General features: G+C 37.1%; 1 protein-coding gene across 5 annotated transcripts in view; it reads right to left on the reverse strand.

The window, feature by feature from the left end:
- Positions 1 to 1,086: 1,086 nt before the first annotated feature.
- Positions 1,087 to 22,270, reverse strand: part of LOC131352661 (ERC protein 2) — a 194,786-nt gene continuing 173,602 nt past the window's right edge. For all 5 annotated transcript variants that reach the window (XR_009204539.1, XM_058388943.1, XM_058388942.1 and 2 more), the window contains one exon: positions 1,087 to 2,692. The gene's annotated coding sequence lies outside the window, so the exon portion shown is untranslated. The remainder of the gene's footprint in view (positions 2,693 to 22,270) is intronic.

Genomic DNA, 22,270 nt, shown 5'->3' on the forward strand with positions numbered 1-22,270 from the left:
AGGTAAAAAAGTGTAACTCATTTAACTCAACTTAAATTAATATAGAAAATTAGCCAATAAGTTAATCTCTAATTCTCTTGATTTGTTAATTTGCCTGATTATCACACATGCAACCACCACCCATTCTGAAGGTAATTTCTTTTCCTCAGGACTCCCATTCCTCCGATTTCCTCCTCAGTCTGAAGACATGCACTGTAGACTGAGTGGCATTTCTAAATTGTCTGTAGTGTGTTAATGGTGTGTGTGTGACTGATAAGTTGACCCCATGTCCATGGTGTCATATTCCCAGCTTTGCGCCCCAAGTCTAGGTTACCCATGGACTACTGTGTAGGATAAGTGGATGGAAATGGAAAAATGGATGGAAATACCAGTTACAGTTATCCAACATGCTGTAGCCATACAGCCAGCTTATGTTAAAATAAATCTTCTGCACCTTCTGTGACCAGTAATAATAAAGATTGTTCCAGATTTCAACAATGTTTTAACATTAGCATAAATAGCCTACAACATGAACTGAAAAAATGTACAGACTCACACTGCTGCAGTTACATAATCAGACCGAGATGGTAAGGTTAGTTGTGTTGTTAATGTTTCCAGCCTAGCAATTTTATTCATTCATCTTCTATACCCACTTTATTCCTAATTAGGGGCACAGGCTGGAGCCTATCCCAGCACACACTGGGCACAAGGCAAGGGTACACCCTGGACAGGTTGCCAGTCCATCACAGGGCCACATATAGACAGATACCTAATGTACATGTTTTTGGACTGTGGGAGGAAACCCACACAAGCATGGGGAGAACATGCAAACTCCACACAGAAAGTTCAAACCACACCTGTTTGAACCCGGGATTCAAACCCAGGATGTTCTTGCTGTGAGGCAACAGTGCTAATCACTAAGCCACTGTGCTGCCCACCTAGCAATTTAATTAGTCAAATTAGGACATTTTAAATGAAAATGACTAATCACACAGATCTCCTTTAATTTTTTTAGGAGAGCGGTCATCTTTAGTTAGGTGAAAAATTAAAAATCATTTTATTTTATAAGTCAGGATTTGAAGAGGAGAAATTTCCAGAATTGTGCACTCATCAGGTTTTTATTTATTCGTTTCATTCATACACCAAATCTATAGCAAAAGCTTTCAGATTTCAACTGATAAAAAAATGAAATCAGACTAATTCCTGTGATTAAAGATGAATAAACACAACCATCACTTTGAATTGTACCATGCATTTCTCAACACAAATTGAAATACATTTTACGCTATTACTGTATGTCTTCTGATTTCATTGTACATGTGTCAGGGGGAAAAGGCACAGTGTGGCATCTGGTTCTGAGAAATTAAACTAGCCAATGTTACTCAATGCAGCTTCTAAATGCAGCAGCTCCTAGCAAGATAGAACTGCATTTTATGAATAATGTTAACCAGACCATGGTTTAAACCCCAAACTATATATGTGTTTTTTTTTTCTTGGGGTCAACTTTGCTATTGGTAGCCTTCTCTGCAAGGAAATGTGCAAATAGTACTCCACAATTTACAAGAACCATGGATACATACAGTGCATAACCTTCAGTTTAACACAAAGTTCAATAAATCATACAATGCGTATACACATAATCATACACATAACTAGGCCTCTTGTTTGTTCATGAGCCCACAGGATCAATCACATGAAGTTACAATATTAAAAAAAAACACCACCACATTTTGGCACATTTTGCGTAAAGATTAAACACCCTATTTACAATTTCCTTCCTTCTTCACTAGTTTTGGCTTCAGGTACTGAGACTGTTGAGGACATTACAGCCAGAGGTCAAAGTTTAAGGGTCTGGTCAGTGATTTATTAAGCCCTTACCCTCATTACGAAGCAGTTATAGTACTGTTTCTTTTAGCAGGTCCCTGAAAAGCAACAACATATAACTGTCAAAAGAAAACACACAGGTGAACACTAACATCTTAACAAAAAAAAAAAGTGATAGATGTGAATACGATGTTGAAGAAAAGCAAGATATTTTCCTCTAGGTTCAATCTGGATTTGGGTAAAGCAGAGAGAAGATAAGAAAACATTTGACTCATAAGACGTTGCTGCTGTTTGTTATATCACCATGAATCACTAAATGAATCAGTACTCTGTCGTTATTCAGTTATAGAGACTTCAAAGACAACAGTGATGTGAATCTTGGAAAAGCATGCTGTTATTAACAAGTGCTTCGATGGGATTTTGTAGAGAAACAGAATACTGTATTAAATATTAAATAACATTCAATAACAAAAAATAATAAGCTAATGATAATAAGCTAATAATTTTCTCATCAAAATCCTACTTAAGGCAGGATAAAAGAACAACAAAACCATTTCATATGTTAATAACAACTATGATCACATTTAGGTTACTATTCATTCACTATTCACATATACTGTAGGTTCACTATTCATTCAACATTGGTGTTGTGAGTAATGCTCACAACATGAATAATAATGAAGCAATAACACATGATATTAGTGTAATGGAAGTGTTAATGATGAAGATTCATAAGGTCCAGGTATTTGGAGTGAAATTGCAATGATGGCAGTTACAGGGCCCAATTATGGTACAAATAGTGATGAGGAGCTTCAGTGAGGAAGCAGAAGAGGAGCAGCTGATGAGAAGAGCAGCAGCTGTCAGCGATTAGATTTCTGCCCACTTCCTTCTAAATAAAGAGATAGACAGAGAGGTTAGACATGAGAAAGGTTAGAGGCAGAACCAAACAATAATACACACTTGACTGAATAATATAAGCAGATTTAACTCTTCTAAATCACTAAATTTTTCCTTTACAGTCCACTTATACACACACACACATCCTTTTGTGAACACCCTAACAACCTCAAGCAGGAAATGTTTATCGCCCCACTTCCAAACATGGAAAAAAAAGCGACAGCTTTTGTTTTACCACAACCAGACCACGCCTTTTTTTTCAGCATTCCAAATAAACCTACATCCTACACCCTCTCCATCTACCTTTACAAATCTCACAACACCCATGCTGAACAGCCCTTGTTCCTCTCCCCCATCCTGTACCCCTCAGGCAGGTCTCTCATTAGCACAGGGGCAATGCACAGTCTATCTAGCTCTGCTCTGGGCTAGAAAAAAGGGAAGGAAGCCTGCTCAGTAGCAGCCATAAAAGCCACGCTGCAAGGTGACATGTTGAGGCAGGAGGGTAGATGACAACCCATGTGCTGCACAAATGTTCGCTTTAGGAGGGTGGGAAGGATGCGGGTGACCCCAGAATGTTCTCTGCAAGCGTATTGGTGTGCTCTGTCAGGTCAATGGCTTGTACTGACCTCTTGCCATTGCAGCACCTGTGCCAGGTCTGGGCTAATTAGACAGATCCGGAAAAAGAGGTAAAGTGCGTGCGAGCGAGTCTTATATCTCCAGCCGCGAACGTGGAATTAAGTAGAGGTCTCAGCGGGAAGTGACATTCCGACAAGCACGCTCCACTAGGCTAATTATCTGCCTTTTCCCTCTCTTTTTATATAAATAGTTCTTTCTATATCATTAACGTGTCTTCCTTCATGTCTTTTTTTTCATTACCCTGCACTCACCCCTCCTCATTCTTCCTCTTTCTACATGGTCTCTTTTGAAGCCCTTTTTATTGTCACTGACATCAAAGTAATTGCTTGAGAAGCCTTTAAATTATTCCACTTCGACAATAGGGTCAAGAAGTGCTTACACCTTAAAAGCCTCTTAAATTGTAAGAGAAATATAGCAGCATTTCCTCTTAGACCTTAAGGTGTCTTATTTAGACTACTTGCAATTCATCATGATGATCTGGTGTACAGCATTTCTATGGCTTAAGAGCAAATATTGGGTCTGTGTGTTTAAAACCTGCTTATAAACTTTCTGAAAACACAGACCTTAATTATGCATGTACTGTATCTTAAGCATGAATGGATAATCAATAGCCCTGACCTCACAAAAATGCCTTAAAATACCCTTGAATGTGTTTGTTAGCTATAATTTGATTTTGTATGTTTATTACGTATTTTTTTTACTGACTTACACAACAGCCAGTAGCAATTAAAATACCCCACACCCCCATGGAATATAAGCAAACTTCACAGTATCTTTGTGAGCTAGCTAAATAGAGAATGGCAAAGAGATTAAACCTTTTGTGTAAATACAGAATTGCATTTTCATTCTGTCTAACACTGTGCTTTTTTCAGCACTGATGAGTTATAAGTTAGTAAAACACCCCTGAGAAATGCTGATCATATTAAACAAAAAATAATAAAAATAAAGACCCATTTCCGAAGCATTTAATTGGATGCTCACAAGTTTTCCCTAAATGTTATGTCTGTTTTCTTGTTCAATGTGTCACATCAGTGGAATGAAATACTACATCTTTTTAGAGAAAATTCATTCTTTGCTTTATTTAAGTATAAAAAAAATCCTCTCGGAGAACCCACAATGCCACCATTAATTTTTTTTTTTACCCTTTTATGTACCTTATTTTAACTGAACTGCAGATATTTTTTAATTTGTCAAGTACATATTCTCATTACAACATAGGTTATTCTATTGCATTTACATGCTACTTTTTTGTTTTCCTGGAAAGTGATAATGATCCAATTAAAAAAAAAAAACAATAAACAATTTTCCAGCACTGAAGAGTTCCCAAGTTTATAAAACTGCCCCAAGAAGTACCTTTCATATTTTGGAGAAAAAAAAATTGGTGCTAGGGAGCATTTACTTGAATGATCACAAAGTTTTCTCTTTTTCTCTGTGAAAAAAAATCCCTGAAGGTATTAACAATCCAATTAAACAACAATCACTTACATAATTTTCCAGCACTGAAAAGCAACAAGATGGTAAAACACCCCTGAGAAGTGCCTTTCATAGTAGTGGATAAATCACTGCTAGGGAGCATTTCATTGGATGATCACAAAGTTTTCCATCAAAAATTATCATCAAAATTATATATATATATATATATATATATATATATAATTTTATATAAAATATATAAAATTTTATAAATATATAAAAAATATATAAATATATATTCCTGATCCAATTAAAAACAATCACTAAAACAATTGTTTAACACTGAATAGCCCCAAGTTGGTAAAACACCCCTGAGAAGTTCCTGTCACACAACCACAACCACATGTAAAACTAAAAAAAAACTCCTTTTTTTCCCCCTGAACAAAGCGATAGATAAAAAACCTCAAACGTTTTGGCTGAACATTTTGGTTCTGGGGAGCATTTAATTAGAAGGTCACAAAGTTTTCCCTACATATGAATCATCAAAAAATGTAATTGTTTTCATGGAAAGTGATAACGTGATTAAATTAAAACAAAATAAGTGATCAAATTAAAACAAATGGCACTAAGGGCTAGGTTCAAAAGGCTCTGGTGAAATTGTGTTGGTTTTGCCACATGGTTTTCTTTAGTCAGTCGATATATAACACAACACATCGCTATGTAAGTGTTCATCTGTCTAAAGACATCTTTGTGAGCAGTAGCTGAACATGTGCATGTGCAGAGGTAAGTGGGGCTTTGGAAACAGTCATACTGTGATTGAGGTAACACCTCTGTGTCATTAAGGCTACCCCCAAGCATCATCTGTAAGTCATTTCTGCTCATATATTTTGTATATGAGCAGAAATGAATATTTGTTGCAGTTAATTGGACTGCAGTGATATCTGTGAACTCTTTTGCGTTAAAAGTTTTGAGGAATATAGTATTTATGTTTATATGGGTAGCCTGTCGTTCTGGGGAAAAAAATAAACTTCAGTTGTGTGTTTCTTGACATGTCTACTATAACCCCATGCCAATTTGTTTCAGAAAGCAGAGAAATATTTGGCATTAATGCAAAATATCCCTCTCCGTATTACTATGACAAAATAGCATGTCTGTTGTTCTTCAGTAAAACGGTTGCAGAGCAGAACTGTTCTTCTTCTTTGCTGCTTCTCAATCCAGCACCCCCTCCTCTCCTTTCATTCTGGTGATGTGTTTAAAAAAAAACCCAAAAAACGATGATATATGCCTGGCTGTGTCAAGGCGCCCCCGTGACTGTGCAAACCACTTTCAAAATAACCAGCCGTCCTCGATGGCCTTTCAAATCCCATCAGATTCCTTTACATGACAAAGAGAAGGGATGAAATAAACAAATCCCTCTGTTTATTCCTTTTCTTTTTTCCTTTCTCTTCTCTTTTTCAGCTTTAGTGGTGGGACAGAAAAAAGAAATGACAAAAAGAGCCTGTGGAGGTCAATTTCAAATTCCACGAGTGGCTCTTTGATTGGTCACAGCCTGGTCCATCTAGAATCATCCATTACACGTAAATAAATAAACAACCTCAAAGTAATTAAATGGAGGTGCCATCATTTGTTATGCAACTGGTGGAGAAAAAGGCAAAAAGGGAGGGAAGGGGATATGTAGTGGAGTGTTTTTCTCAGGTTTCTCTGTTACTCTCTCTGCCTACCCAGACAGTCAAAATTAATGATTTTGGGGCCCAAGAATCAACAAATAAGTCTGAGGTCTCGTCATAATGGAAAAAGGCCTTGACTTGGACACATCTGATGGATCTGGTCCATTTGAGATCCTGTCAGCACCTAAGCAAACAAGACCAGTACTAGCCCTAGCTTTAGGCAGCCTACAAGGGGTGAGGGGCACATGAACAGATGATATGTGCTAGAATATGTGTTTGAACTACTGCATACACGAATTGGTGTTTGGTTGATATGCATGTAACCAGTGATTCCTTTATGATGCGCACGTAGAAGCCTACCTTTTATAAACCCCAGTAGCATTTTTATTGTTAATATCTACCAATTCATTTATTGTTCAAAGGTTCAGGGACGTTGAATCCATGACTGCTGTCAAATAAGGTAATGTTTGTCTTTTCAAAATACAATTTGCAGGTCTACAGTATGGGTCATTTGTAATATTCCAAGGGGTAGAATTTATCCTCTTTCAATGTAAAATAACTAATTAACCTATAAATAACTACAGAGCCAATGTTGCTATTCCCTTCTACATAGCTTTAATAAAAAACAAACAAACAAATAAATATAGAAATAAAACTTTGACAGCACTCTATTTGCCATTCTGCAGAAAAATGTTTTGGTTTCTATGGAATCCAATACTGGAGTGTTTCAGGTTTAGGAAGCTAGAACTATCAAAAAACCCTTAAAGACCACTTTTTTGTAGTGTATAAAAGTTTAACATTTAAGAGAAGGAAACACTAGCACTGGGTGAAAGCTAACAAAACTGTCACGGTTAAGGTGCGGTCACTACACTTTTCATGCCATTGACTTTTATTTATATGCATGCAAAATGCTGGAAACAAAGTTCGAGTTTGGTGAACTCTGACCTGTGAATTTGTTTCATGTGAAGACCAATAGCAGATTGACACTTCACAGTGTGACCTCTTCAAAAAAGCCAAGCACTGATTATAGCCGCATCACACTGATTATAGCCAAGTCACATTTCATACGATGAAGGTTTAAATGATTATAAAAATCAACATTGACGCCTGCAAAGTTGCTGCATGGATTTGAAGTAGTGTTCACTTTAGCTCAATTAACATAGGCAAATTAGTTGGTTAAATCTCTAACTCTCTATTTGAGGAAGCAAATATTGTAAACACATGATCAGGCTGGTTTGTTGCTCAGACGGTATTGAGAAAAAAAATAAAAGCCATGTCATATCTGGTTGCCGATAATATTATTATGTCTTTTATTATGTCCAGTGATTATAGTAAGAAAGAAATCTGGAGGGAGAAGGGGGGAAAAAGGTTGTTTTTGTCCTATGTAAGGTTTTAACAGTAGAGATCAGCTTTGTAATGAAGCAGCCGTGCGTTTGTTACTTGGGGTCATTTTCCATTTCCAAATTCAGGTTAGAACATCAAAGAGAAAGCTGACTAAGAGTAAACGGATCTGAGCGCTAATTTGCTCAGACTTCACACAGTGTTGCAGACATGATACTATAAAGAAGCAGAGAAAAGGAGATACTTGGCCAATAACATCCACAATTTATCCTTTAAGCCACAGCTTTGCCTTCTAGCTGAGCAAACCATTTAATTTCAACAAAACATGAGCAAACATTAATGATAACGTGGCCCGATATTATCTCAGTGTGTGGTGTCAGAGGCGAAAAAGTGTTGCGGTGGCAGAGTTGTCTGGGAGAAGCCAGTTTCCTCTTGGTCTGCTGCATAATTAGTGTATAGTCTGTAGGGAGGATTTGCCAGGTTTCAAGGTGTTAATAACAGACTGCAATGCCTCCTCACTAACACCTGTACAGTGACTGGTTCCCTCCTTTTCCACCATCCTCCTTCCTTCCCACCTCATCTTGCTCGTCTAGCCAAAGCAAAGAGTGCCTGCTCTCCACTCCACTCCGGAACTCCTTCCCTGCTATTTCCTTCTCTTATTGTAGCCTATTTAACAACTCCTACTTCCTTTCTCAGCCTCAGTGTGTCCTTCTCCCCTTTTACCTATTCAGAAACATTTTGTCTGGGATGAGAGAGTTTCTTTATCTGCTTCAATCAAAAACATAAATTCAATAATTCATGTCAATACTTTAAGAAAAAAAAAAGATCTACACTCCATACAGTGTCAACTGAAATCTTTTCCTCACCCTTTGTTTATAATAATGTGTCCATTTTTAATCATATCTAAATCGTTGTACTTTTCTGATATGTATTTATATATATATATATCCATATACTACTGAGTTCTCAAATTGAATAAGTCGTAAGGTTCTGATTGATTTATTTAAGGCTACATTAATAATAAAATAAGAGCTCAATAAAGCATTCATTTAATGGAGATTTTTCAGGAAGAAATATATGATATATGAGTGGTATAAGAGAAATAGAACACTTCAGGGCATGCTGCTATTGGAAAATAATCAACTTAGGAAAGGTAACACTAACCACTCCTTTGCATTTGGGCCTCATCATTCAGCCACACTGCTGTTTATTCTCCTCTAACAACATGTCCATTGTCTTAAATTCTTTACTTCAAGAACAAAATTTTGTTCAGCTGTTGAATTCCAAAAAAAAAAAAAAAATCCATCTACATTATTTATTTATTTATTTATTGTGATGCTGTAAAGCTTTACTTATATTAAACTGTATAAGTATGGTCATCATTGTGTTCTTAGTGCTCCTGCATTTTTGTCATTCTCATGGTTCAAGCCACAGTACCATGGTATTCCTGTGCGTGCTTTGCTCTGTGGCATGCACATCTGTAACAGTGGTGCCTGGTGGCGTTCGGGGCCATGTGGGCTGGCTAAACCATAGCAATTTAATCAAGGCTTTTATTTGTACGTCTCTGTTGTTTTGTAGAACCCTGAATGCAACCTTGTTTCATTTGCTTGAGATTTATTTATGAATCAAGACAAGATATTAATAGAGTGAATGATATTGCTGAACTTTGTGTAGTCTGTGAGTGCATCTTAGTGACTTGATTTGCCTCCACTTTAACTCAGTTACTTATTCAGTTGATCTTACACTTTCATAGAGCAGTTAAGAAGCAAGCTCCTCAGATTTCTAAAGCTCAGTGCCTCGGTGTGAACGAACAGTCTGACTGTGGACTGTCAGTGTAGAATGGACTGGACTAACTGCCTGCATAGTCTTATAGTCAGCACCTTATTCTGGTGCAAACTCTCCCCTTTCGATGTGAATAAGAGAGGATTTACGATAGTGTCCATTCATTTGACTACACTATACAGTCATTTATCAGAATCCTAGAATCTGAGCACTCAGATGTACTCAGACAGATGTTCTCTCAGCATCGGTGTGTCTGATGTCCTCTAAACACATCCGAATCTCATCGGCTCTAATCCTGCATGAAAGTACACCAGTCTCGGATGTACTGATGAAAACTTTTGAACTCTGTGACACACTGAAAGAAACTTCATGGAATCCGATCTTTAAACAATGGCATTTTTTTTCATCCCTGCAGAAAGTTTTCTCTGAAACAATTAACAAAGTATAAACAAAAGATACACTCACAGGCTTGCTGAAGGGCTATGGGAAAAGTCTGCAGGCTGACTGTTTACAATGTCAGTCAAATGACCTCTTCCTGTAATAATAGGCTATTCTTAACAACATTTAGTGAAAAAAAATAAATAAATAATCTTACAAATGCTAAAATATCTGATATACCTGATATTCACTTAAGTAATAAAGTATTTTATTGATTAGAGCTGCAATGCAAAAAAAAAAAAGGCATCTAAGCAAGTGAAAATATTTTGAAATGTATCTAATATTTCCTATTACAAACCAAGTGTAAGACTTATTTCTAGACATTTGTACAGTTCCAAGCTTAAAATAGTCAGTCTATTGGCAGATCTTTTTTCTTCTTCTAATTTTAAGCATTTGTTCATGGAAAGAAGCAACATAATTTAAAATATAAAGTTTGAAATGAGTAAAAATGTCTAGAAATATGTTTATTAATATTACATTAATTCAAATCTTATAATAGGAAATACTATCCTAATAATCTGCAATTGTTTAAAAGAACTAAAAAAATTTTTTACATCGCTAATGAAAAAGAAATCAAATAGAAACAAATATTCTGTTTGTTAAAGGCAGGCTTATACTGTATGAATTTGGGAATGAATCATTTTATGAATGAGTGAATCAAGCAAACATGCAAAAGGTTTAAAGGATGCTTGATAAACGTGTTTGAATTTCTGACACGTCAAAAAATGAAATACTGAGTGCAGTATTATGCTGTAATGTACATATAAGAGAACTAGTTAAATCTTTTTGTTATCAGTATGATGTCATAATTTCGTATAACATTAAGATGTTGTCAAGTAACCAGTATGTTTTACAAGCTATGTTTCTATTCATGTTATTTTCAAAAACGACTATATTCACAATTTGCATTTTTTTTTTTTGTTTTGCAGTGGAAACTACTGCTGTCAGAAAAGAAGGATAAAAATGATCTTTAAGAGTTAAGAATAATCTAATCCTGGAACCATAACTACATAACTGCTGATATTAGAAGTGGATTAAGGGTTTTTTTTTTTTTTGAACCGGTTACAACCAGAAAGCTGAGCAGACTTTCGAACCTGGGCTCACCTGAATACTAGGAAAGAATGACATTTTCTTTTTGTGCTTCATGTAATCAATGTATATTCTATACTCTACAGAAACCATAGCTTTCCAAGCATTTTTTTTAAACGAACATAAGGGCTCTAACCTTACGCTCCCACCCATCTAGACTTTTCCCACTCAAAATTGCTAAACTCAATTACCGTTCCAGAATTTCCCCTTCTCTACCACCTGAAGAGTGGAAAAATAAGCCACTCATCAGGAGAGAAGTCTCATGACTGCCTTACAACTGGCGACTGACAGCTGACTCCAGTTACCTGCTCGCAGCCTGTTCTATACACAGAGGAAGCAACAGAGATTTGCCCTCTGACTACACACGGGCTCAGACTGTCCAAGAAAGAGCAAGCTCCCAGAAATATTGGCAAAGATTGGTTTTCCGTGTTGCCATAGTGACTGATGCTGAGCGAGGGCCTGGAAGAGCGGGATATTTCCTGACAAGCAAATGAGGTGAGAGGTGATGTGTGTGTCTGTCCTTGACTGCTGGCTCAAAATGCTTGTTAAAAGAGTATAGCTTTCTGGAGGAGCCATGAACTAGTGCAATGCCAAAAGTACAGAACTGCACAGCTTGCAGTTCTTATTTTAAATACACTTTATATATATACACATATATTCGCTTCAGTATTTTCTTTTACATACAGAGTCCCTCACTGTACACATTAAAACAAGCTACAATTTAACTGGCTGGTTAATGCACCTACGCTCAAATATTTATACAGGTACTAGAATATACAAGCAGATGCAAAAATGGCACACAAGCTTTCATTTATACGTGCATACAAAAGAACAAACACAGATCCCAGAAACTAACATGATGCCCATAGCATTACCGTAAAGAAAGAATCAGCATTGAACTTAAGCCACCACATGTGTCATCTCCTGGTGAACAATTGCTTTATAGACTCTTTGTTTCTTAACCTCATTTCTCTTTTTTTCCTACTTTCCCCTCTTTTCCTTGCCTTTTACAACTTCCTCCAGGTGGGGGCTGCTGCTCAAACCCAAACAAAACTCCATTTTTCAGTTATTGGCCCTCTCGGCATGTAATGGAGAATCAAGCTAATTAGCCCTCCAGCTGCTTTCACTTGTGCTTTATGTAAACAATACCTGCCTGCCTCCTTCTCTCTCTGCCTGCTGGCATTAAGGGGCCAAATGCCTGCTTGGCCTCTCTCCACCATTCCATACTCTACCTAAACCTCTAAACCTCCACCTATGGACCTATCTCCCATGAACCTTCCCCCCTCTCTCTCTTCCCCACTCCTAGGCTCCAGAAATGTAAATGTCAGCCTAAAATCTTTTCCTGGTTTGACGGCTTAAACTCCAAACTCTAAACAAAACAAAAGCAGAAATGAAGAAAAAGGGTTTCTTCTTTATTAAAAGTAGTAAAGGCATAGGACAAACGAAGGCACCATCCAAATTGAAACCATTGCATTGTGTGTGTGTATGTGTGTGTGTGTATATCTCTGTGTGTATGTGCGTGCTCAGACTAATTACATAATTTCCTTCATCTGAGCAAATACTGACTGACCAAGAATAAGGACGACTCGGTGTGTTTTTGACTGTAACCAATACAATCCAAAAGGAAACACATATTTATAGCACAGTGCAGGACTGACATGTACTGTTTGGATGGAACTGTAGAAGTGTAGACTGTACACTGAGTTGAGGAACTGAAGTATTTTCAAGCAGGCTGGGAGGGGTGTGAAGCCAAAAGAAAAAAAAAATTGTAATGAATGAATGAATGAATATGATAGTAAATAAATAAGTAAGTAAGTATGTTTGAAAAAGTGAGTAAAAGTGAATAATACATAAGTAGAAGTAAGTGAGGAATAAAAACAATAAAAAATAAATAAACTAAGTAACTGAATCACATTAAGAGAGTCAGTACTTGAGTAAAAAAAAAATAAGTAAGTAAAAGAATTGAGTAAAGTAATGGTCTGTAAGTAAAAGAAATAAAAGTAAGTAATTAATTAAAAGTCAGTAATTAAATTGGTAAAATTAATTAAGAAAATATATTAATAAACTCACCTACATTAAATTATTATTATTATTATTATTATTATTATTATTATTATTAATTGTCAAAATTGCCTGTGCTTTAAAAAAGAGTCTTCTACTGTGTTAACTTTTACATTTACATACATGTAGTTTGCATTTGACAAATGAATGCAGATTAGTATTTTATAGAGAATGTGTGTTACTAACATACAGTACATTTCCTCATAATCAAACACATTTTGAGGATTGCTTGCCCTCATATTTTTTTATTAATCTGAAGTGACATATTATTATGACAAATTTCAAGGTGAACTAGGAGTGTCTGTAATCTTCAGCTCAGAAATCCACAACCAAACTGTACAACCTACCTAACTGCAGATATATGCTGTATCTCAGATCCGTCTCTTAAGGCTTCTGTTACACAAACTTTCTGAAGTCACCACTAGGGGGCGTTTATTATTGAATAGGATCCACACAATAAATAGATAAACACAGATACATTTTTTGCAGTAGATTAAACAAAACACAAGGAGGTAAAAGATTTTAGTACCTGTTCAGTTCAAGACCCTATTTAGTTCTGCTCTCAAGGACAGATGAACAAACTGCAGTGACACATCTCACCTGTCATTTAAGTTGAAAGTGTAAAAGAGATAGACGCATTCTTCCCTTCACTAATTTTTTCTTCCTTCCCATTTTTGCTCCTGGCGTGAGGGTAAATGGTGGTAGGCCTCTCAACTGTGCAGGCTCATGTCAATTAATAACTACTGAGGTGGAATGGGAAAAGTGCACTACTAACTATTTTGTCGGATGTTTTGACATGTTCACTCACACACACTATGCAATCGTGCCAGGGGTGGGAGTGAAGGATGAGGGGGAGGGGAGGGGAGGGGGTGTTCAGGATGGTGTTGGAGGGGGGCTTTTTGGCAAGTGATGTTATTTGAATACTTATTTCTCACCAATGTTGCTGAGGGTAAGTGAGAAAGTATGTTCATAAAAAGAGCAGGATGTTCATGCAGGCCCTAAGTGCAGGTTTCAGCAACCGTAATACAAGCCAAGTGGGATGTTATTTGGGTTACAAAGCCTCACGGTCTCTTGTGCTGCCTTTGGCTCTCTCTCTCTCTCTCTCTCTCTCTCTCAATGTGTGTATGTGCTTATGCATGTATTCCTGACATAATGTGTAACCCTAAATTAAGATTCCTGTAATTTTTGACACGACTGCCTTCTAATCTGCAAAGCCACATAATAATCACTATTAATCAAACTCTGTGCGAAAGAAAGAAAGAAAGAAAGAAAGAAAGAAAGAAAGAAAGAAAGAAAGAAAGAAAGAAAGAAAGAAAAAGAAAACTCACTGTAGTAAAACAAAAACAGGGATTTAATTTGGGTCACCTGGCCAGGTGACAGAATAAATTTGACACAACTTTAAAGCAACTCTTATGGGTTTGAGATAACTGACATGAGATCTGATGAAATCTATCACAGCACCATCAAAGAGAAAGAGAAATGGGAAAGAGAGGGCACCCGGATTCTCAGATGCGGTAAGCAGCTCAGGCTGTTTGAAACACTTCAGGACCCCCATGTGTCAGGCTGAATTAAGATCCAGTCAGGCTCCTAGCTGGATTGGCTCCTGTCTCATAAGGGCCAGAAAAAAAAGATCTGGGGTTTACATTCCTCTCTCCTATGAATGAGGGAATGAGAGACAAGATAAATGTATCTAATATCCTTTTTTCTACCAGCACTGGTATTGGAGGTGCCTGTATTTTTAACAGTTTGTGAACTGAACCATTCCATAACTGGACCCAATGTTTAACTAATGAACAATGGGAAAATACCAACAACAGAACAGGGAATGATGTGAAAACCTGTGCTTTTGGGTTAAGAAGATTTCACTATTTTACTACAAACTAAAGACAGAAACCCAGAAAACGTCCTGAGACAACAATCTCAAACGAGCATCTTCTGGATGACACCTGATAGTGTGATTATAAATCATTACAGTATAAAAGAATTAAAAAAAATAATAATATTAGCATACTGTGGATAACACAGTAGTCCAAGTAGTCCAAGAACAAGCAAAGTACAGCATTTATGATTACAGAAATCTATCCAGGTGAGCTTTTCCACTGAAGCTCTCATATACTCTGAGAGTGTAAATATTTGGGGTATCTATATGGGATATTTTCTTTTCCGTTCATTTTTTTTTTTTTTAATAATGTAGTATTTTGCTAGCATTCAAAGTTAGATCCTATTTCATTCATTGCGGTTTACAGTAAACATTGATCATTTGTTTAGTCCCATTAATCCATGGTTTCTCATGGTTCCATTTACAAAAAAATAGTTTACTTTTGTCCTTGAAAGTACTTTCGAGTATTAAAGGTCAAATCATCTACATTATAGTCACTGGCAAATCTACACAAAATGAGAGTAACAATTAGAGTATATATATGCTCAATAAAGTGTTTAAATTATTATTAGCAATATATTCTTGCTGTACATGGTCGCAAGGTTAGCTTGTATTGGTTTCTTTACCAGTAGGATTTTGGTGCTGGAATCTTGATGATTTGGCCAGAAAAGATGTATACTGGGTTGGAATCTAGTACCTGGTTGGATGAAAATGGCTAAAATATTGTCCTATCCAGAGAGATGTTTTGTGATGAAAAATGTAATGTTTTTCTTTTTCTTTCTTTCTTTCTTTCTTTCTTTCTTTCTTTCTTTCTTTCTTTCTTTCTTTCTTTCTTTCTTTCTTTCTTTCTTTCTTTCTTTCTAGTTTCATAATAAATAACACACAAATATGGTGTTACTCTGTCTTAATTAAAAGCATCTCACCATAAAAGCTGTGCTTCAGCTTGAACACAGGTCATAATTTATATCCATGGTTTTCTAAAGAACAAGTGGACATTTCAACAGCAAATCCAAACACTCTGGAGCACTTAAAGTACAGTGGCATGAAAGAGAACAGGATGGATGCATTCTGGGAAGTGAGGCTCAGCTGGATGGATTCCATGACCTTTACAAAATATTTTATCCAGTTAGGTCAACAGCTGATTAACATTGTGTTGATATGTGTTACGGAAATGTTGCAATGATCTTTCGGTGACAAATTTCACCAGAACTGCAACCATATACAGGTCATCAACTGGGAGAATGTAGTCAGTGTGCAGATCCACAGTGAGCACACTGTAACAGAGTCATAGTTCAGCGTCTTTTGCTTTTAAGCATAAATTTCTATATAGTTTTTAGCTAAAGGGCTGAAGTTCATTAGAACAGAAAAAAAATAGAGAGGGAAGTTTGTATCTTTGTTTCCTGTGTTCTGTAATTGTACACAGTTTTATATTTATATTTCTGCCATTTGGCAGACGCCCTTATCAAGAGCAACGTCAAAAAGTGCTTTGAAGTCTCTATCACTGAATAGAACACTGGTTCAGTAGGTCATGGATATCATCCATGGATATCATCAGCCTAAGAACTGTGTTGGGAGTTTTACATAATACATAAAACAAAAAGGGAAAATAAGAGCTAGTTTAAGTGTTTCAGGAAGAGGTAAGTCTTCAACCGTCGTTTGGCATTGAGGGGAAGTTCATTCTACCAATTCCCCATAGTTTTACACCGTCTGAACTTCTCATACGAAGCAGGTTGGGTCCATGGATTCATGCTAAACATAGGTTTAATTATAAGAAATATTACTTATGGTTCTTAAAGGGTTCTATATAATTTTTCAAAAATTATATCCCACAGTAGAGGTGTGTATCTGAGCAAAGAACAGGAGTGGCTGCTTTATGCTTTCATATAAAGGAGGTCAAAATTGAAGCTAGTAGTACAAAGAAAGGCCACACTAATTAACACAGGGATGTTAACTGTGTCATCCTGGTTAGGGTCACAGTGGTTTAAATGGCTGTTTACATTTCTTAAACAATGTACATACGTTTAACTGTTTTAACATTTCTGGCTCACACTGGGCATAATGTGACAAATTGGAAGTGCAAAAACATTTTTTTTTAACTGTCTCATTTATAGCCATGAAGTAAACTTTTAGTTGAAAGGTAACAGTTTTAGTTATTTATTTAGTATATAAGGAATCATTTTTATGTAAGTGGCCTTTTAAAATTTAGAAGATAAGTTTTAGTATAATATGCCCAATGTTTGACTGTAGATCAATTTAATTCTAAATTATAAATGAACATGGACAGCCATTAAAATGTCTCCAATAATACTGGTATTTTGAAGAAATGGAAAGAATAGTATATTTTTAACATTATTCTTTTTGAAATAATAAGCAAACTATGTAATAGGAATTCTTATGTATGCCAATTAAACAAACTTATTAATACTGTAATCTTTTTATAATACAGGCACGCCAAGTCACATTGTACTTTAAGTGTCCGTGGCACAATTAAAATTCTACTGTTAGAAGCGAAGTTATAGTTTAGGATCAAACTTATGTTTAGCATGAATCCATACACCCAAATTGCTTCATATGAGAAGTTCAGGCTGTTGCTGCTGCTGGTGGTGTAACACTAAGGGGAAGTTTTTTTTTTTTTTTTTTTTTTGCACTTATTACCAACCAATCAACACCTGAGTATTCTTACAGACTATGTGCATCCTTTTATGGCCACCATTTACCCATCTTATAATGGCTACTTCCAGCATGATAAAGCAGCATGTCACAAGGCACAAGTCATCTCAGTCTGGTTCCATGAACAGTGAGCTGCGTCAATGGGTTGAATATTAAAGAGAAACAAGGGGATGTGGTAGAATGGGAGATTTGCAGAATGAATGTACAGCTGACGTGTGCAGCAATTATGTAATGCAGTCATGTTAACATGGGTCTGAATGTTTCCATGTTAACATCCTGTAAAATTCATGCCACAAAGAATTTAATTGAGGGCAAAGGGGGGACCGACCCTGTAATAGTAGGATGTTCCTACTATAGCGCCCACTGTGTGGATGTGTGTGTGTGTGTTATATTGGGGGGACGGGGCATTGGGGGGGTGGGGGGTGTTCAGAGATTGAAATATTTATATTTCATTTCAAATCTAGTTAGAACCAGCTCATTTGAACCAGTTAAGAAAATAAATCTGATCCTTAAGATCCCAATCTGTTCTTGAGGCAAAACACAGAGAGCCAAGTTAAGAGAGAAGGTGCGTACCTTTAAGCATTTAAAACAGGAGAGCTGGTTTGGTGTGTGTGTGTGTGTGTGAGGGTCTAACACCACAGTTTTAGTAGTATTTTAAATTATATTTAAACCAAAAAGCTTTTCTGACTCTTTGAAGGAGATGGCAGAATGTTTCACCATGCTTTAGGTTAAAGGACAGACCTGAATCACCTCCCATTTCCCAGGAAGCTGGGGAATTCCAAGAGGAGAGCGAATGAGAGTGCTAATCCATCCTGTTGTGCTTGCATAGTGTTAATGGTGTCATGAACAGACAATGAATACGTCGCCTAGACTGTGAGAATCAACTAATGCATCCTGTGACTAACAGACACCGCAATTCCTTTTAGCTTTGCTCATAATTATCATCATTATGTGACAGATGGGACAGTCATACTTGCTCTGTCATACAACAGTCATTGTGCAACAGCTCCTTCGGGAAAGGCAGTGCAGTAAATAGCAGACAAGAGTCGGAGAGAATGTGTTTGAATGAACATATCCTGTACATTCACAGACTTACAAATCCTCCCTCAGTTCTTAAAGTGCACAGGTGACAAGGATCAAGAGTGCAGAACACAAACACCCCACCGTTTTTTTTCCTCCGGCTTTCCATGAAACCATGTCATTCAGCCTTGACATGCCAATCATCTGTCTTTCTCTCATGATTGGATCCAGATTGCGCCACTAGTTCCTGCTTTGCAGGCCTCACTATAGTCAATGCAACCATTCCACCGAGTCACAGATACACCTTGTCTTTCTTACTAAGCTTCTGTGCAGCTGAAGATCATTTTCAAGTAGCAACAGCTGAGAGAATGGTTAAGTCACTGATCAGAGTCATGGTGCTGTAATTTAGTCAGACACATTACAGTCGCATTACATAAATGATGCCTATCCTATATTCACGTTTCCATGACTCAAGAGTTAAATAGCTTGGTAGCTGAACCAAATCCAGGTTTGCTATGAGCCAAGTCCTTGTCTCGTTTCAGTGGGGTAATGCAAGTTCTCTTGGAACAAATAAGTGGATTTAGATCCATAATCTAATGAGCTCTTTTAGCACTAGTCTTCTGTGATGATGGTGAAATAGCCCTAAAAATCGTAGCTTTCAAAAAACATGCTAGGCATTAGTTCCAGGGCCTAAACTCAGATTAGGACAAATTTCTGGGAAGTCTTCTTTGTGATTTAGTTGTTTTCAAAAGGAATGTAGGAGCCTGCATTTGAAAAGGTCCATATGGCCTAGAACGTGGGCTATGCACAGATATAAAGAAGACAGAGTTCACTATCTGCTTGTAAATCTTCTCAAGTTTGAAAGTTCGGCAAAGTTCTGGAAATATTCCTATGTTGCTGTCAGTGATTAAATTTACAACCAAGGTGGGTCTGGCTGAGGACTCAATGGTCTCGAATGAAAACAGAACATAAACCTTACAATCAAAGAACAAGAAATCACATCCTGTTTCAGACCCTGAAAATAGCCCCTTTGCAACATCTTAGCCAATAAGAAGCCTTCCTGTGAATTAGAGCCCAATTAATAGCTTCCTCCTTCATTTATGTCCCGCCTCCAGCAAGAGCCTGTCTTCAAGAACTTGCCAGCATGTTTAGCATAGTTCAGCTGACCACAGTAAATTAACATCAGTTGTGTCTGGGTATGTTTTCTCGGGATCGTTTTTTTTCTTTTATTACTTTTCTTACTTTCAGCTCGTACATGGATAGAGTTTCACAGGTATAATTACTGCTCATTCCTATACACCTGGAGCCAGACATGTGTTCAAAACACACACACACACACACAGATTGAGAGAGTGAGAGAGAGAGAGAGAGAGAGAGAGAGAGAGAAAGAGAGAGAGAGAAAGACAGACAGATGTGACACCTGTGAGAAAATAACTGCTGAGAGCTGGCTGGAAAGTCATGCTCAGACAGCTGAAGAGTACCGTGCCAAACAGCATTAACTAATCATTATCTACGGAGACCTGAATTGAAGAGTCAGTAAGTACAGGTTCCCATTTACAGTCTAAAGCAATTCACTAATGAAATGGATCAGAGGATGAGATGCACACAAAACACTCAAGCCTGAGTAATGCTTCGCAGCTGAATTTTCATCTGGTGCATTGCTTTTACACTTTGTGCAAAGTAGAAGAGTGAAAGAAACATGGCGAGAGAGAGAGAGAGAGAGAGAGAGAGAGAGGGAGGGGGGAGAGAGGGAGAGAGGGAGGGAGGGGGGGAGAGAGGGGGGGAGGGGGGGAGGGAGGGGGGGAGAATGGGATGGTGGTTGTTTTTAGAATAAGCAAACTGTCACAGAGGAGAGAAGACCCTACAAAGTGCTCCATATTAAAACTATTAGCGGGAAAACAGAGATTATTTATCTGAACTTTGAGGTGAAGAGGCACTTTCTTTCTTCTTGCTCTCTTTTTTTTTACCACACACACACACATATCTTTTTGCATGCCTAATTGTACAGTGGACACCCACATACTGCTAAACATTTAGTCTTATTATCACAAGTCTTATTATCTTTGTGAGAAACATCAATTGAAATAATAATTAATGCAGCTAATTAATATTATGTTTATAGGTGAATATAACTCTGCAAAGACGTTTTGGCTTTTTAGATTTTAAACCAAAGCTGAAAAAAATATGGTGCTTACATAGACCAGGCAATAAGATATTCATATCCTTGAGGTGATATTCGTCCCTTCCAAGCTATAAAAACATGCAACAGACCCCAAAAACATCCCTACCAAGATAAGTAAGTAAGTAAGTAAGTAAGTAAGTAAGTAAATAAATAAAATAAAATAAAATAAAATAAAATAAAATAAAATAAAATAAAATAAAATAAAATAAAATAGCCATGTCTTCCCCACTTCCCTGGGGAAGACATGGCACCAGGATGCACTATGGGAAGAAGGCAAGCTGAGAGATGCTCTAGGGATTGTTCTGTTGTGAAAAACTGGGTCCTGGATGTTACTTTGACACATATCACCTACCTTGGCCTCCACATTCCCCAGATCTCAATCTGATAGAGCAATATGTATGTGCTGAACAAATGAGTCCGATCGATTCAGGTCCCATCTCACAACTTACGGGATTTTAATTATCTGCTGTTAATGTCTTGGTGGCAGAAACCACAGCACCACCCTTCAGGGTCTTGGAAAGTCCATGCCTCAATGGGTCAGAGCTGTTCTGGTGTCACAAGGGGAACCTACACAATATTAGGCAGGTGGTTTTAATGTGTGTGTGTGTGTGTGTAAAGCATTTGCTTTTCAGGAGATGATAAAAATTTTTAAGATTTCTTAAAAAGTGGGGACTCACTGACCCCTACAATGTAACTCATAAAGATAAATAGAGAGAGAGAGAGGGAGATCACATAAACGTTAATGCCAAAGAAGCTGTAATAATAGTGGTTACATCTCTGCTCTTTCATTGAGTAGGATCATATCTCACACAGCAAGAATTCTCGCAGCGCTACTTCAAAGACTTGACACTGCGAAAAAGCTCAGAGGACGGAGACATGCAGCCTGTTAAACCTATGCCCCGACAAACAAGGCTAGATTACTGTGTGTCTGAAGCAGGTGATGCATGCTTTTGTGTACAGAAAATACATCTTTCTCTGAAGGCATGATCATCCAGGGCTCATACATCACACACACAAGCATGCACGCATACACACACATACATTCATGAGAAAGAGTAGTGAAAAATTAAAGAAAGCTTCAAGTAAATTGCCCATCAGTCACTTGGTGTCTTTTTTTCTAACTACTGCTGTGTAGGTGTGTTTTAATCAGACTGGCCTGCGTTACACTGTTATTCACAAACATCAGAACACAAGCATATGCTTGTATTTAACCCATAAATATTCATGGAAACATGGAAAAACATCCTACAAGAAAGTATTCGGCACAGACTTTACCACTCATAAGTCAAGTAACAGTTTGTGCTTTTCGCAACATCATCAGTGAAACAAACTACATTTTGATAGCTGTATATACACGAAACATGCTGTTCATTAAGTTAAGTACAAATTAGA

Source organism: Hemibagrus wyckioides, linkage group LG05, assembly GCF_019097595.1.
Source record: "Hemibagrus wyckioides isolate EC202008001 linkage group LG05, SWU_Hwy_1.0, whole genome shotgun sequence".
NCBI classification, from domain to species: domain Eukaryota; kingdom Metazoa; phylum Chordata; class Actinopteri; order Siluriformes; family Bagridae; genus Hemibagrus; species Hemibagrus wyckioides.